Genomic DNA, 14,484 nt, shown 5'->3' with positions numbered 1-14,484 from the left:
TACCTTGAGGCTTGCATACATCAATGACAGGTTTCTCGCTTCCAGTGATAGGTTGACATCACTATCCTTTGACCGAAATACTTTGTATGGTGTCTGACATAAAAACATCTATTCACACCATGCAGAATGTATTGCAGTATCTTGAGGATCGTTATCATTATTGGTGATTTCTCTTGCATCTATTAAACGACTTACATCATTGGTTGGTAATTAGATGGTGTCTTCCCATGTTCGACGTTAGATCACATATTCGCATGGTTAGATTCATACTTGAGTGAACAATTGAATGAGTTAGAAGACCTCAGATCTAGTTTCATCCATCCGAGCTGCGATTTCAGGAAATGTTCCAAATCATCCGTACATTGGCTTTACATTGATGGTCATTCTATCATGGGTATATATTTGTAGATGATTGTTTATGTACTTGTAATGAAAGTTTATATGCTGAGCATGGGTATGCCTTCCCTCAGCGATTCATGAGAAAAAATCAAAATATCATGATATTATGTATTGTAATCGATGCAGGTCACCAACCACTTCGGAACCTCTTCATCACATTGTAAAGCATATCACTCGACATCATTATTTTTGACTTCATTCTTTAGGGGGCAACGGTTACAGATCCATTTGAGCACATCACTCCCATCATTTAGATTAGTACCATTAGGGCTCATCAAACCCTAATTTAGTTGCTACATGCCCTAGACAAGTCACCACTTTGAATGCCTCCTTCCCTGAGAGTTTCGCGGCCTACATCCCTTTAGAAATGCCTCCTTGAGGGACCAGCGCAGCCTTAGACAGGGGTAAGTGCACTTCAGTGCAGGTAGGCCCATGTCAGGGTGCTCTGCAGAGCACTTAGGCCCACTTTGACTTGTGTTGGGCGAGATTGAGTGAAATTCACATAGGGTTCTAGAAATATTCTTATCTTCTGAATCCATCTGGAATATTCCCACACTTATCATCTCCTATGAGCTCAAAATTGGATAGGGAATGAATTAAGTAACCTCCTATCCTCTGATCCCTTCCTCCATGGAAACTAACTCTAAGTTTGGAAGGCCATTCAATATGTTCATTTATGACCAACCCTCCTCCATTTTTCTATAAATTGAGCACTCATCTAAGTGATCAGGGACTTTACTTTGAGAATTTGTAAGGAGATACTATTGACGTGAGGATTGAGATTATAAGCAAGTGTTGTTATGCTACCAGAGTGTTGTGCTATTGATGTGATGTTGGTTGGAACCCAAGCTAGAAGAGTGACAATGGATCGGACTTCATGGCTATAATACTTCCTTCTACTTAATAAATCTATTTGCACCTTTTTCCATATGCTTGTCTTGATATATGATGTTTATGTGTGTGAAGGTATCTAATTCCATTTATTTATAGTCGATAGATCTCTTGCTTTGATTTGTTCTCTATCTTCTGTTTATGCTTGTAGGTACTTTTTGAGTGAGTTAAGTTCGAGAAGGATCGACGAGAGTCATACAAAGGAGACAAAATGAAAGCAAAAGAACAAGTAGTTCCTTTGATTCCCTTTGTCTTATTTATCGTCTATATAAAAAGGATAATGTATTTAAATTTGTTGTTCTCTAAGTTATAGCTACCTACCTATGGAATTAGTATCTATCCGTAGATGCAAAATTCCCTATAACAATCCCTCACCAAATTCATCATTCCATAAGAACACTTCTCCAAGTTTGTTGAGCAAATCCAACCATCTCACAAACTCTATTTTGAGCTCTGAAGGAGTCCTACCCACTCCCTAGCCTAATTTCTCCCACCATTCACCTTCCCTAATCCCTACACCACCTTCCAAATCCATCCTCTTACTCTCGGCTGGATCCTGTAGGAATACAACGGATCTTGTAGGAGCATTAGGACATCCTGTAGATCGACCTGTAGTGGCCTAGTTTGAGGTTGAATTGTGGAAAAAGCACCTAGAAAGATAGGAGAAGACCCCTACTTGTCTCCCAAGACATTTTACCATTCACCATCATCCCTAATCCACCTACCACATCACCAAGAGAAGTTAGCATTCTCATTTTCGCACGAAAAGGACAAAAAGGGAAACGAGTTATTGTATTCATTTAGATGCACAACAGTAGAATGTTTGGATGTTTCAAATTGCATGCATAGGACAATAGGATTACACAAATGTTAACTTATAATTCTTTTGAAGTAAAGCCTCTTAGCAGTTAGTTAGATGAATGGTGTGTTTAAGAATTTGATTTCAGTCTTTTCCTTGCTACAATCGACAAGATTGCATTTAGTGTAAATTTCCCTTTTCTCATTGGTAATCAAGATTCTTATGAATCAATAGAAGACTGGTTTGAAAAGCCATAGTGGTCTATCGCTAGTTTAGCAGTGACAAAGAGTGGACCCATCACATCTGCTTCTATATACAACACTATCACCTCCAAATTTGTACGAACCCCATGTTGATAAAGTAAAGTTGGTAGCCCCTAGAGTTGCAACATTCTTGCTGCAATACAGGTGCTCATCAAATGACCTTCTGTATAATGTTTTTTCCACATCATTAAAACCATCTCTGGATCATCTCCTTCAAGATGCATTTTTATTTCCATAACATAATTATCATAGAGAGGACAAAATTCATTCTTAGTCATTTCTCGAAAAATGCTTAATGCCTCCTCCAACTTGCGAGCAGTGATAAAGACCTTCAAAAAGGTGTATTGTAAGTCTTAAAATCAGGAAAGACGGCATTAAAAACCATCTCATCCAACATACGGTCAAAAAAATCTACTTGGACTAGGATCGCACTGCAAGACACACCAATCATTGTATTATAAGTGGGAAAATTAGGGACAATACCATTTTTCCTCATAAGCTCTCAACGTCCATAAGCATCCTTCATGTTCTTATGCTGGTAAAGGATTTCTAGTGTATGTAGGAAGAAGGCCAGATTGGGCAAGCACTTCCTATTACTCATCGTGGCCAGATACCTCGATGCCTCTTCAAATCTAGAGCCATTGACCAGAATGCTCAAGGAGGCATTATAAGTCGATATGTTGTTTGATAGCCATCGGATGCAGCTGACCATTTCTCCAAAGGTGATTGTAGCGTTAGTCACATCGCCTATGATCTCCCATCCCTTCAGTAGCAATGCATATGTTTTAGCATCCGGGGTTATCCTCACCTTCATTCTATTGAGGAATTCCACTACAAATTTCACGTGCTTGTATCTGCACAATGCACTAAGAAGACAATTTAGTTTGTAATCATTTTTAAAACTTTGTTGGGAAAAAATTAGTCATTTCGGGATGGAAAAACAGAGGCCTTTGGCCATTTTAATCTAAAATAAGCGTGCAGGCCATCTCAAAGTCACACTTTTTTGAATCCATGATCGTACGCTAGTCCTTCCCTTAAAAAATGCGATTCCAAGTGAAGTTTGAAGAGAATTTCATTTTATTTTCCATGAATGACTGATTGAACACATGCATGCAACCTTGTCCTGCACTGACCATCCAATCAGTGCGCTCACATCCCTCCACCACACAAACCACTATGATGGTCACTTAGTACTCTCCCACTTCAACACTAAATTCATGTTCCTCTCACCTTTTGTGGCCAATCTATGAGATACATTAAGCATTTCTTTTGGTACTATCCCTCCCAAACAACAAATTCATGGTTCTCATACTTTTATTGTTTGAATGAGATTGATATATTCGTGGTTATCATACTTTCTATTATCTAAATGGAATCGATATATTAAGAATTTGATTTGGGCATTCTAAATGTTTAATTTTTTAGTGATATCTATTGGATTTATAATTGGTTTGGCCCTTTACGAGTTTATAGATCCTAATTATCGAACTTTAGATCCACTTCCCAAACCAAGTGTTGTGCCCATTCAATCCATATGAAACAACCAGAAGCTCCTGAATAGATCGAACGAACCCACGGTAAGGGTTAACAAAATAACATTTCCAAGGAAGTTATCCATACACAACGTGAGCAAATAAACCCCTAACTCAGCTCAAATAGTTATATCGAGAAAATAATAATGATATGCAAACAAGGTAGCGTTAGCAATGATTTTTTCTTATTTGTGAGCATCCACTGAGAGGGATCCAAATTAGGATTTCCGGGGGCTCGAGGCGACGGTGGAAAGTGGAACAAGGGCTTCATGGAAGGGGGCACCATGGAATTCCATAAGGAAGAATAAAAGGATAATGCATTGCGGTTACTATGCAATGAAGCTTCCATTTTAGATGATAGATTAGGGTTATTGTGTAATGAAATGCCCATTTAGATGAATGATTAGGGTTACTATGCAATGGAAGTTGTTGCTAATAAGAGATAAACTTCAATGCAGACAAATTATTGGGGTTACAAGAGTTTTTGTACATGCTTTAGATGAAACCTCACGTTCTGGGTTTCAAACCCCATATTCATGTGCTCAGAGTTCATGAGGCTTGTCTAGTGCTTTGATAATCTATACAATCAAGATATTTGATGCACTATATCCTTATGTAGGTCTTCGAGTCAAAAAATAAAGCACGTAGGCTTCCCCTAGCTTAGCAAGTCTATGGTAAAGCAACACTATGAACCCCCAGGCCCTATTGGAACTACTGTTATTGGATTGACTTAATCAACTGAATGATTTTTTTCCTTTTGCACCTTTCCCTCTACTTATGATGTTGTGGTTGTGGGTGGGATATAATAGATCTGTGTCTCTTTCACTGATCGATGCCTTTACGATAGATAGGTTGTAAAAATTAAGAATGCGTTGGAGCAATGTCGATTACTTCACAAGCATGCATATACATGAGGCCAGGTTTCATGCCATCAATCTCATTTTGAAATAGAATGCATAGGCCAAGTTGAGTTGAACTTCATTTACAAAACATTCTCATTTAATGGTTTACCTCTCCCTTATGATCGAGGCAAGAGACAACTGCACTCGCCTCTTCCTATCATGAGTTTTTAAAGATCGTTCCCATGTTCGATTCAATTCAAATTGCTCTCTACGTAAAAAAAATTGGGGATCGATAAGAAGTGGGGCAACTAAGTCGAATAACGAAAAGTGGGGATAAATATGGGAAGACAAAGGCACAAGATGAAATAAATTCCGATATAGTCCACAAGGACTTTAGCTTAAACCACGATAAAGGATAAATTGAATTTCAAGACCACCCCTATGGTTGTTGTTAAAGTAGGTATAACAAGTGGAACTTATTTTGGTGTATTCATGAGGAGGGTTCAGACTTAGGGGTAAAGTATGACGCGTTAACGTGATTGGACATCAAAATGATCTAAAAAGGACATTGTTAGTGTCCTCCTTACAATTTTATTTTTTCAACTATAAATAATCAAAAATATTTTCTAGATCCATTTTAACTTCCAATCTACAAGGCTTTAAGAGGGATCAAATCTCTTTTCACTCTAAATGAGGTTTGCAAATAAATAGATTTGATCCCTCTTCCCTTGGTGTTAAGATGGATCTAGGTTGGTTTAATTTGTCCCCTTTAAATAGGTTATATTTGATATGAATACCAGACCATGGGTCGATACCATGGGCCATTTTTATGTTTATTATAATTTTATTTTTATAGGGTTGTTTTTATTTATTTTTACATTACATTACATTAATGTTATTATTGAATTTAATTTTTATTTTTATGTAATTTGACTTAGTCAAAATGTTAAACATTACATTACAACATCTCTATCGTACCGAGCTGGAGAGTGTCTCTTGATGTAATAACTCAATGTTTACATAGTCCCTAAGTCAATATGTCACCATATAAGTATCAATATACGTCTTAGAGCATAGTTACATTTCAAAAATTTACAAAAATCGTCAAAACATCTGATCTAAGACCGGAGAGTTATAAAGATAATATCTTAGTCTAAAAAATTAGATATGATAAGATATTATGAGTTGAAAACCTAACATAAAACATCTACATTATCCAAAAGATAAATATATCCATCACAACTTGAAGCCCCAAAGCATAAAATCAATCCAAGAGAGATCATTAACATCCCTATTTCAAAATCCTTGAAAGACCATCCTACCAAATGTAAAGAAGTGAAAAAAACAAGATCATAAACCATGTCAACAAAAACCACCTCCAGAATGAAATCATCGAATGTGAAGCACTGAATGAATCATATATATGAGAATTACCGTCTTTGTTGTATATTGTTGCTTACAAAGTATGGATAGTATATTTCGCTAAATGGCAACTAGAGACCATCTTTTGATAGATTGTAAACAAAAATGTTGAATTCTTGGTATGTATGAGAAAAATTCTCCTCCTTGAATTGTTTAATAATCACCCAAATCCTCCTCATCGAGTTGTATATAAAAGGTGGATTGAAATATGTATTTTTTGTTATCGAATCCACCCTGTCTAGGAGTCACCGAATAGCTCCAACATCTCAATATCAAACCTTAAAGCACAATATAATAATCCCTAGAGAGAAAGAACTTTTGTGAGGGTATTAGACCCCTTGCCTCCATTCCAACTAAAATGATACATTGTACCCAGTAAAAAAGATATGCATGCACTGCATCCGTACATCACCTCCTTTCTGTCTCCATAAAAAACCCACATGGAATATTATATGAGTGTTATGTCTCACTAATGATAAGTTTCCTCCAAACCCTACATCTGTGTAAAATCCTACAATCCTAATGCATAAACTCCAAATATTAGGATTAATGTTCACAAAATTAAGGAATTGTGACTCCTCCAAATAATCCACATTATATATAATGGAAGAGGACCAAAATCCATGTTATATATAATCTAATCTTGAAGTCAGTCTTCTACTAAACAAAAATTCCAATCCGCTTACATATTCAACAAATTTGAAACTCCAATCCAAATCGATTTGGTAAATGAATACCTTAAAAATAACGACATTACCTATTGGGAAGACACTTTAAGGTAAAAACAGATCACGATAGTCTTAAATAATTTTTAGAAAAAAGTATTATCTTTAGAAGAGCAAAAAAATTGGGTCACAAAGATGTTGGGTTATGACTTTGAAATCTCTACAAAAAAGGGAAGCAAAAATGTTGTTGCAAATGCACTCTCAAGAAAGGATGAGGATATGGAAGAATTTTTATGTGTTATTTCTATTATCCAACCTATTTGAATAATTGAAGAAAGGGGTGAATGAAAGAATGATGAAGAGTTATTGAAACTCATTTAAAAGCTCCAACAAAATCCCAATACATCTAATACATTTATCTAGAAAATTGATTTATTATTTTACGAAGATCATTTATATCTCCGTAAGAATTTCCAACTCAAACAAAATATTATTTTGGAATTGTACATCTCTGCCTTAGGAGGGAACTCTTGATATTGCGCCAAAAAATACCTCATATCCTACACTTGTATTTCCTTTAAGGATGGTAACCATTTTCCTTTAATATCCATAATTTCCCATATGGTGTTTTTTCCTTCTCTTATAGGCATAATTATGAATGAATTTTTTAGTCTTTGTCTCCCCCAACTCTTAGGTCGCTATAATACTAATGTATTCATTTATTGGTATTGTCATTGTAACCTCTTATTGTTATTTTTGTGCCCATGTTGTCCCCATATTTTTATTATTGTGCCCCATAGAAGACCACTATTGTTATTTTTGTGCCCTTGCATTATTATTGTTATGTCGGTTCAGATTATATTATGAACCCTCAGAATCCTATACATAGAAAGGAGGTCTTTTCATTTGTATCATCCAAGAATTGTCCATTTTTGTAATGTAAAGTAGGTTGCCCCCTCGAAGAGGATAATTTTGAAGTTGTTGATCTATCTTTTCTTTTATTTTGTGAGTTGGTTGCATAACATTTGGTATCAGAGGTTTGAATTCTAGGGTTTTGCTGCTCTAAACGGGTCATCATGGCATTTTCACTATAAAAATTTTTATATGATGTTTCATAAGATGAAATTAAAACAAATTTGAGCCAAAATCTTGATGAACCTTGAGTCTAAATTTCATATCTTTTCTCGCTATAGTTGTGGATATATGATCCAAGGAAGTTAGGGTTTTTGTAGGCTCTCGAATTACATCCCAAACAGGTTACCTTGGGAAAATCGTCATAACTTTCTCTCTGAGCATCAGATTGAACTTTTGTAAGAGGTTACAAAAACATGACCAACTTGATGTTTCTTTGTATCATTTTCAGTTCTGAAGATTGAAACAGTGTAACGTGGCAGGTTTTACAAGTCCTCTCTATTGAACCAATATATAATCAAGTCATCGTGGGAGGTTTGGCATAACTCTTTCTTGAAGAATCCAATATTGACCATAATTGTGGGTGTAGAAAGAGGACTCAGAGGTCTACCATTACACATAATTTCAGACCTTGGAGATCCAAAATTACAAAGATACAACATATTCAATATCGAGCTCCTACAAAGTGAAAAAAGATGTGTACTTTTTTTAAAAATTTGCATAATTTTGGCTAAGTGATTCAAAGGGCATAGTGAGTCATAAATATCATTAATCGATGCCTCAAAGAAAGAAAATGGAAACACCTAGTAAGAAACCTAAAATATATACCATAACTCATGAAGAAGAGGAAGAAATGCAACATGATATATCAAATATTACAAGACCAAGTGCAACAATTTTCACTCTCACAAAAAGTAACAGAAGCTAAGATGGATGGTTTCAAGAAAGGAATTGAAGCTAAGATGAATGGAATGGAAACTAATATGGATGGTTTGGAAGCTAGGATGTGCGGCATGGAATCTAAGATGGATGGTATAGAAGAAAAACTTAAAGGCAACATGGAAGATTTGAAGATAGATTTGACAAAGTTGCTACAAGAAATTCTTACTAATGGTAAAAGGGCAGTAAAGGAAACTCATAATGAGAAAAAAAGAAATTGTAATCATGATTTCATAGACTCTAACATTGGATTGAAGACCCACAATGTTCCAAAGAATGATATGAGGAATTTTATGGCAATGATCCTGTAACATGGATTCTACAGATGGAGAAATATTTCAATCTCCATAACGTGCAAAACACACAAAATGTACGCATTGCAACTTTATATTTGGAACCCAATCAGTTTGTATGGCATCAATGGCTTTTCTCTCGTAAAAAAATTGTCACTTGGAAAATTTTACGGAGGAAATGATAGCACAGTATGAGGATACATAAAACAACGCCTTTTTTAGTCAATTGATAAATCTGAAATGAAAGGGTTCAATGGTGGATCACATTGAGGACTTCAAAAAATTGAATATAAGGGTAAAAGATATTCTATAGGAGCATGGGATTGATGTTGTCATAGGGAATCTAAAGGATATAATCCAACATGAGGTTCGCCCTTGGGAACCTGATTCATTGGAGAAGGCACTCAAGTTGGCAAGAAAAATTGAAAGCAAAATTATGGCAACAAGGAAGCCTACCACTCACAACTATAAAGATGGAAGTGTTGTTTCCCATATCTTTCCACAACGTACAAGGTTGACACCACAAAAATTGGAAGAAAAAAGTGCAAAAGGGCTTTGTTACAGTTGTGATAGAAAATACATTAAAGGTCATAACTGTGCAGTTGAGAACAAATTATTTTACATAGATTGTGAAGAGGAGGAAGAAAAGGAAAAACAAACATCAAAAGAAGAGGATATACACCAAGAACAAACCCTAAAGAAAGAATAAATTAATCCGACCATATCCTGTAATGCATTGGCTAGAATTACCACTTTTCAAACTCTCAAGATAGAAGGACATATCAAGAAGAAAAAGGTAATAGTGTTGATTGATTCAGGTAGTACCCATAATTTTATTCATTGTAAGGTAGCCAAGGAATCAAATTTCTTCCTACATCAATCACCAAAGTGTCAAGTGATGGTTACAAATGGACGGACCATAAATTTCTATGGAGAGTTCCATAATATCAAGCTATCCATGGGAGAATATGTATTGAATAGTCCAATGCTTTCCATTCCAATGGGTGGTGTTGATGTTGTACTAGGAGTCCAATGGCTACAATCTTTGGGTATGATATCTTTTAATTTTCAAGAACCTTTTTGAAAAAAAAATTGGAAGGAAATGAAGTTGAATTAAGGGGTATCATAGGGAAACCAGGAAAGATAATAAACTCTAATGGCATGACAATGCTTCTAAAGAAAGAAAAACGATGTGTAATTGTACAATTATGTTCGCTAGAGGTTCCCACATCAAAATCATCTATTTCTCCATATCTCCAAAAAAGTCTTGGACAACCATTCCAAGGTATTTGAGACTCCTAGAGGCCTCCCACCTATTCATGATCATGATCATGCTATTAATTTGATTCTAGGAAATGTTCCTCCAAACATCAGGCCTTACAGATATCCCTATGCCCAAAAGCATGAAATTGAATGTATGGTTGTAGAAATCATAGAGGCTGGTATAATTCAACCTAGTCAAAGTTATTTCTCTCCTCCAGTAGTATTGGTGCACAAGAAGGATGGATCATGGCACATGTGTCCAGATTATAGGGAGCTCAAAAAGCTCACTATTAAAGATAAATTTCCCATTCCTCTCATTAATGAATTATTGGATCTTCATTCAGGATATCATTAAATCAGAATTAAGACTGAAGAGATTCTGAAAACAACATTTAGAACTCATGAGGGTCATTATGAATTTTTGGTCATGCATTTTGGCATTACTAATGCACCTTCTACATTTCAAGGTTTGATGAATTCCATTTTCAAACCCTTCCTTAGAAATTTTTTGTTAGTATTTTTTGATGATATACTAATCTACAAAAAGTCTTGGAAGGATCATGTTCAACATGTTGACAGGGTGCTCAAACTATTGGGGGAGAAACAATTATATGCAAAAAGCTCCAAATATTTCTTTGGAGTACAAGAGGTGGAATATCTGTGTCATATTGCATCTCATGAAGGTGTTAAGGTAGATCCTCAAAACATTAAAGCCATTAAGGAATGGAAAATCCCCACATCCATAAATCATCTGTGAGGATTTCTTGGGTTGACAGGGTATTATCGCAATTTTGTTAAGAATTATGGGAGAATAGAAGCACCTCTAACAACATTATTGAAGAAATATGCATTTGCATGGAATCTAGAAGCAATGAATGCCTTTGAAAATATTAAAGAGGCAATGTGCCAAGCACCAGTCCTAGATATGCAAGACTTCAAATTTTTTTTTATTGTGGAATGTGATTCCTCAGGAAACGGAAATGGTGTTGTTTTAGTGCAAGAAGAAATGCCCATTGCTTTAGAAAGTCATCTAATCAAAGGGAAGTATTTACACAAATTTATTTTTTACAAGGAAATATTGGAAATATTACACGAACTTAAGAAATGGCTCCCTTACCTAATGCGAAGATGCTTCAACGTAAAAAGGGATCATAATAGTCTTAAATTCTTTTTAGAACAAATATTATCTTCAAAAGAGCGGAAAAATGGGTCACAAATATGTTGGGTTATGACTTTCAAATCATCTACAGAAAAGGGAAGCAAAATGTTGTTGCAGATGTACTCTCAAGAAAGGATGAGGGTGTAGAAGCATTGCTTCGTGCCATTTCTATTATCCAACCAGATTGGATAAACGAAGCAAGGGATGAATGGAAGAATGACGAAGAAGCATGGACACTCATTCAAAAGTTACAACAAGATCCTAGTACATCTGATACGTTTCGCTGGAAAAATCGTTCGTTATGGTACAAAGATCACTTATAACTCTATAATAATTCCCAACTCAAACAAAATATTCCTATGGAATTATACACCTCTCCCTTAGGAGGTCACTCAAGATTTTTAAAAACTTACCACATGGTTAAGAAGGATTTTTTTTAGGATGGCCTTAAATTTGATATTCAAAATTTTGTGGCAGAATGTTTGGTTTGCCAACAAAATAAAGTTGAAACAATTAATACCCCAGGTATATTACAACCTTTATCCATTCCAAGTCAACGTTGGGAGGAGGTTTCAATGGATTTTATCACAAATTTACCCAAATCCGAAGGAAAGAGTGTCATCATGGTGGTAGTTGATAGAATTACCAAGTATGCACATTTTGTGCATTATCTCATCCATTTAAAGCCAATACAGTTTCTAATGCATTTATGGAAAAAAATTCAAAAGCTACATTGAAACCCAAAGATTATTGTATGCGACAATGATCCCATTTTCACTGGAAATTTTTGGACATAATTATTTTCTTCTCTGCGTACTCAGTTATCTCATAGCTCATCTTATCATCCTCAATTTGATGGGAAAATTGAGATAGTAAATAAATGTTTGGAAGGATATCTTCGTTGCTTGGTATCTAATAAACAGACACAATGGGTCAAATGGTTGCCTCTGGCTAAATGGTGGTATAACACTTCCTTCCATATTGCAGCAAAAATGATCTCATTTATGGCACTTTATGGATATCATTCACCATCCATTACATCATATTTAAGAGAAACGTCTAAGGTTCAAGCAGTGGAAGATCACATCGGGCATCAACAAATATTTATCCAACTCCTAAAGGATAACCTTACTTTGGCACATAACAGAATAAGTTTTGATGTATGTCATTGGGTATTTTTATGGCTACAACCATACAAACCAATGTCCCTCAGGAAAGCTAAGAAGGATAATAAATTATCACCAAAATATTATATTTCATAGAAGGTGTTGCAAAAGATTAGTACAATGGCATACACATTGGAGCCTCCTGCAGCTTCCCTAGTGCACCCAATATTCCATGTTTCATTCCTAAAGAAGGTTATAGGTGACAAGCTCTCAGTTCAAACAATATTGCCATAACTTGACGAGGAAGGAAAAATCATATTGGAACCTGAAGCAGTCACATAAACAAGAATTCGACAGTTGCGAAATTGATCAATTCCATAGTATCTCATCAAGTGGAGGAACTTACCCACTAAAGATTCCACATGGGAGGATGATAATTTTATACAGAAGCATCAAGAACTACTCAAGCATTGAGGACAACACTTTTCTGAAGGAGAGGGGCATGTTATATCCCTATAATACTAATGTATGAACCCTTGTTAGTATTATAATTGTAGCCTCTTATTGTTATTGTTGTGCCTATGTTGTCCCCATATTGTTATTATTGTGCCCTATAGAAGCCCACTATTGTTATTATTGTGCCCCTACATTATTATCTTTATGTCAGCTCTGATTATATTGTGACCCCTTAGACTCCTATTTATAGAGAGAAGGTCTTGTCATTTATATCATCCAAGAATTGTTCATTTGTGTAATGTAAAGGAGGTTTCCCCCTTGAAGATGTTGATTGTGAAGTCGTTGATCTATCTTTTCTTATATTTTTTGAGTTGGCTGAATAACACCAACGATCCAAATGGATCGACACTTTAGTTGCCATTGTTAGAAAATTATTTATTATAGAGCAATGGAACACATAAAATATTGCGGAAATATAAACATAGAAAATGCATAAAACAAGAGAGACACAGATATATGTGGCTCACCCAATTTGGGTTACGTCCACAGAGAAACAACCAGTCCTTCCTTTTATATTATCCAGCAAACTAAAGAGATAAAACCTACAGTAGATCCATTGTAATTCCCTCTTCACTCTCAATCTCCTCTCTCTTCGTCACTCAGAACACATATATACATAGACGCAATACAATTCCCTCATATATAGTGAAGGGTTTCCTTCTAGGGCAAAAAAACCCTAATTTAAACACAACTTCTACCGTCAAATCTCTTCCTAATGAACGACCCAAATTGACTACGAAATTACAACCTTTTACAAGGAAATGTTACATCTATTCTTAGCTTCAGAGGCACTGCCTCCGATCCCCCCACCAGCGGGGGGCTCCCAAAGGTCGCAGTCGCCCCCTCTGGACCCCCCCTACAATGAATATTTTAAGACAAACTGGGGTCCAATGCTCTCCCACTTGGAGACTGATTATAGCAACTCCACCGTTGCTTCATTTGTTGGACAGTGACTCCACTTTGGACCTGGTTGTTTCTCATCTTCTTCATCATACTTGAAGACCAATTGAAACTAAGCAGATTCTCAGTTTCTCCCTGGCTACAACTTTTGTTAACATATCTATAGGATTCCGGCTAGTGTGTATCTTTTCCAGCTTCAACTGTCCATCTTCCAATGATGACCGTATGAAATGATACTTAAGTTGTATATGTTTAGTCTTGGAATGAAATGCAGAGTTCTTTGCAATATGTATGGCATGTTAGAAAATTATATACTATAGAGCAATGGAATGCATAAAATATTGCAGAAATATAAATACAAAAAACGCATAAAACAAGAGAGACACAGATATACGTGGTTCACCCAGTTTGGGCTACATCCATGGAGAAACAACCGGTCATTCCTTTTATATTATCCAGCAAACTGAAGAGATACAACCTACAACAGATCTGCTGTAACACCCTCTTCGCTCTCAATCTCCTCTCTCTTCCTCAATGAAAATATAGATATAAGTAGGCGCAATACAATTCCCTCATATATAGT

At 35.7% G+C, this 14,484-nt stretch overlaps 1 pseudogene; it reads right to left on the bottom strand.

Annotated features, from left to right (window-relative positions):
* Window positions 1-14,484, bottom strand: part of LOC149212841 (pentatricopeptide repeat-containing protein At5g15010, mitochondrial-like) — a 70,031-nt pseudogene that overhangs the window by 36,321 nt on the left and 19,226 nt on the right.

Source organism: Pinus tabuliformis, chromosome 1_1 (assembly GCF_031772625.1).
Source record: "Pinus tabuliformis cultivar Carrire ecotype Pingquan chromosome 1_1, CPIR1, whole genome shotgun sequence".
Taxonomy (NCBI): domain Eukaryota; kingdom Viridiplantae; phylum Streptophyta; class Pinopsida; order Pinales; family Pinaceae; genus Pinus; species Pinus tabuliformis.
This window is presented reverse-complemented; position numbering and strand designations above follow the sequence as displayed.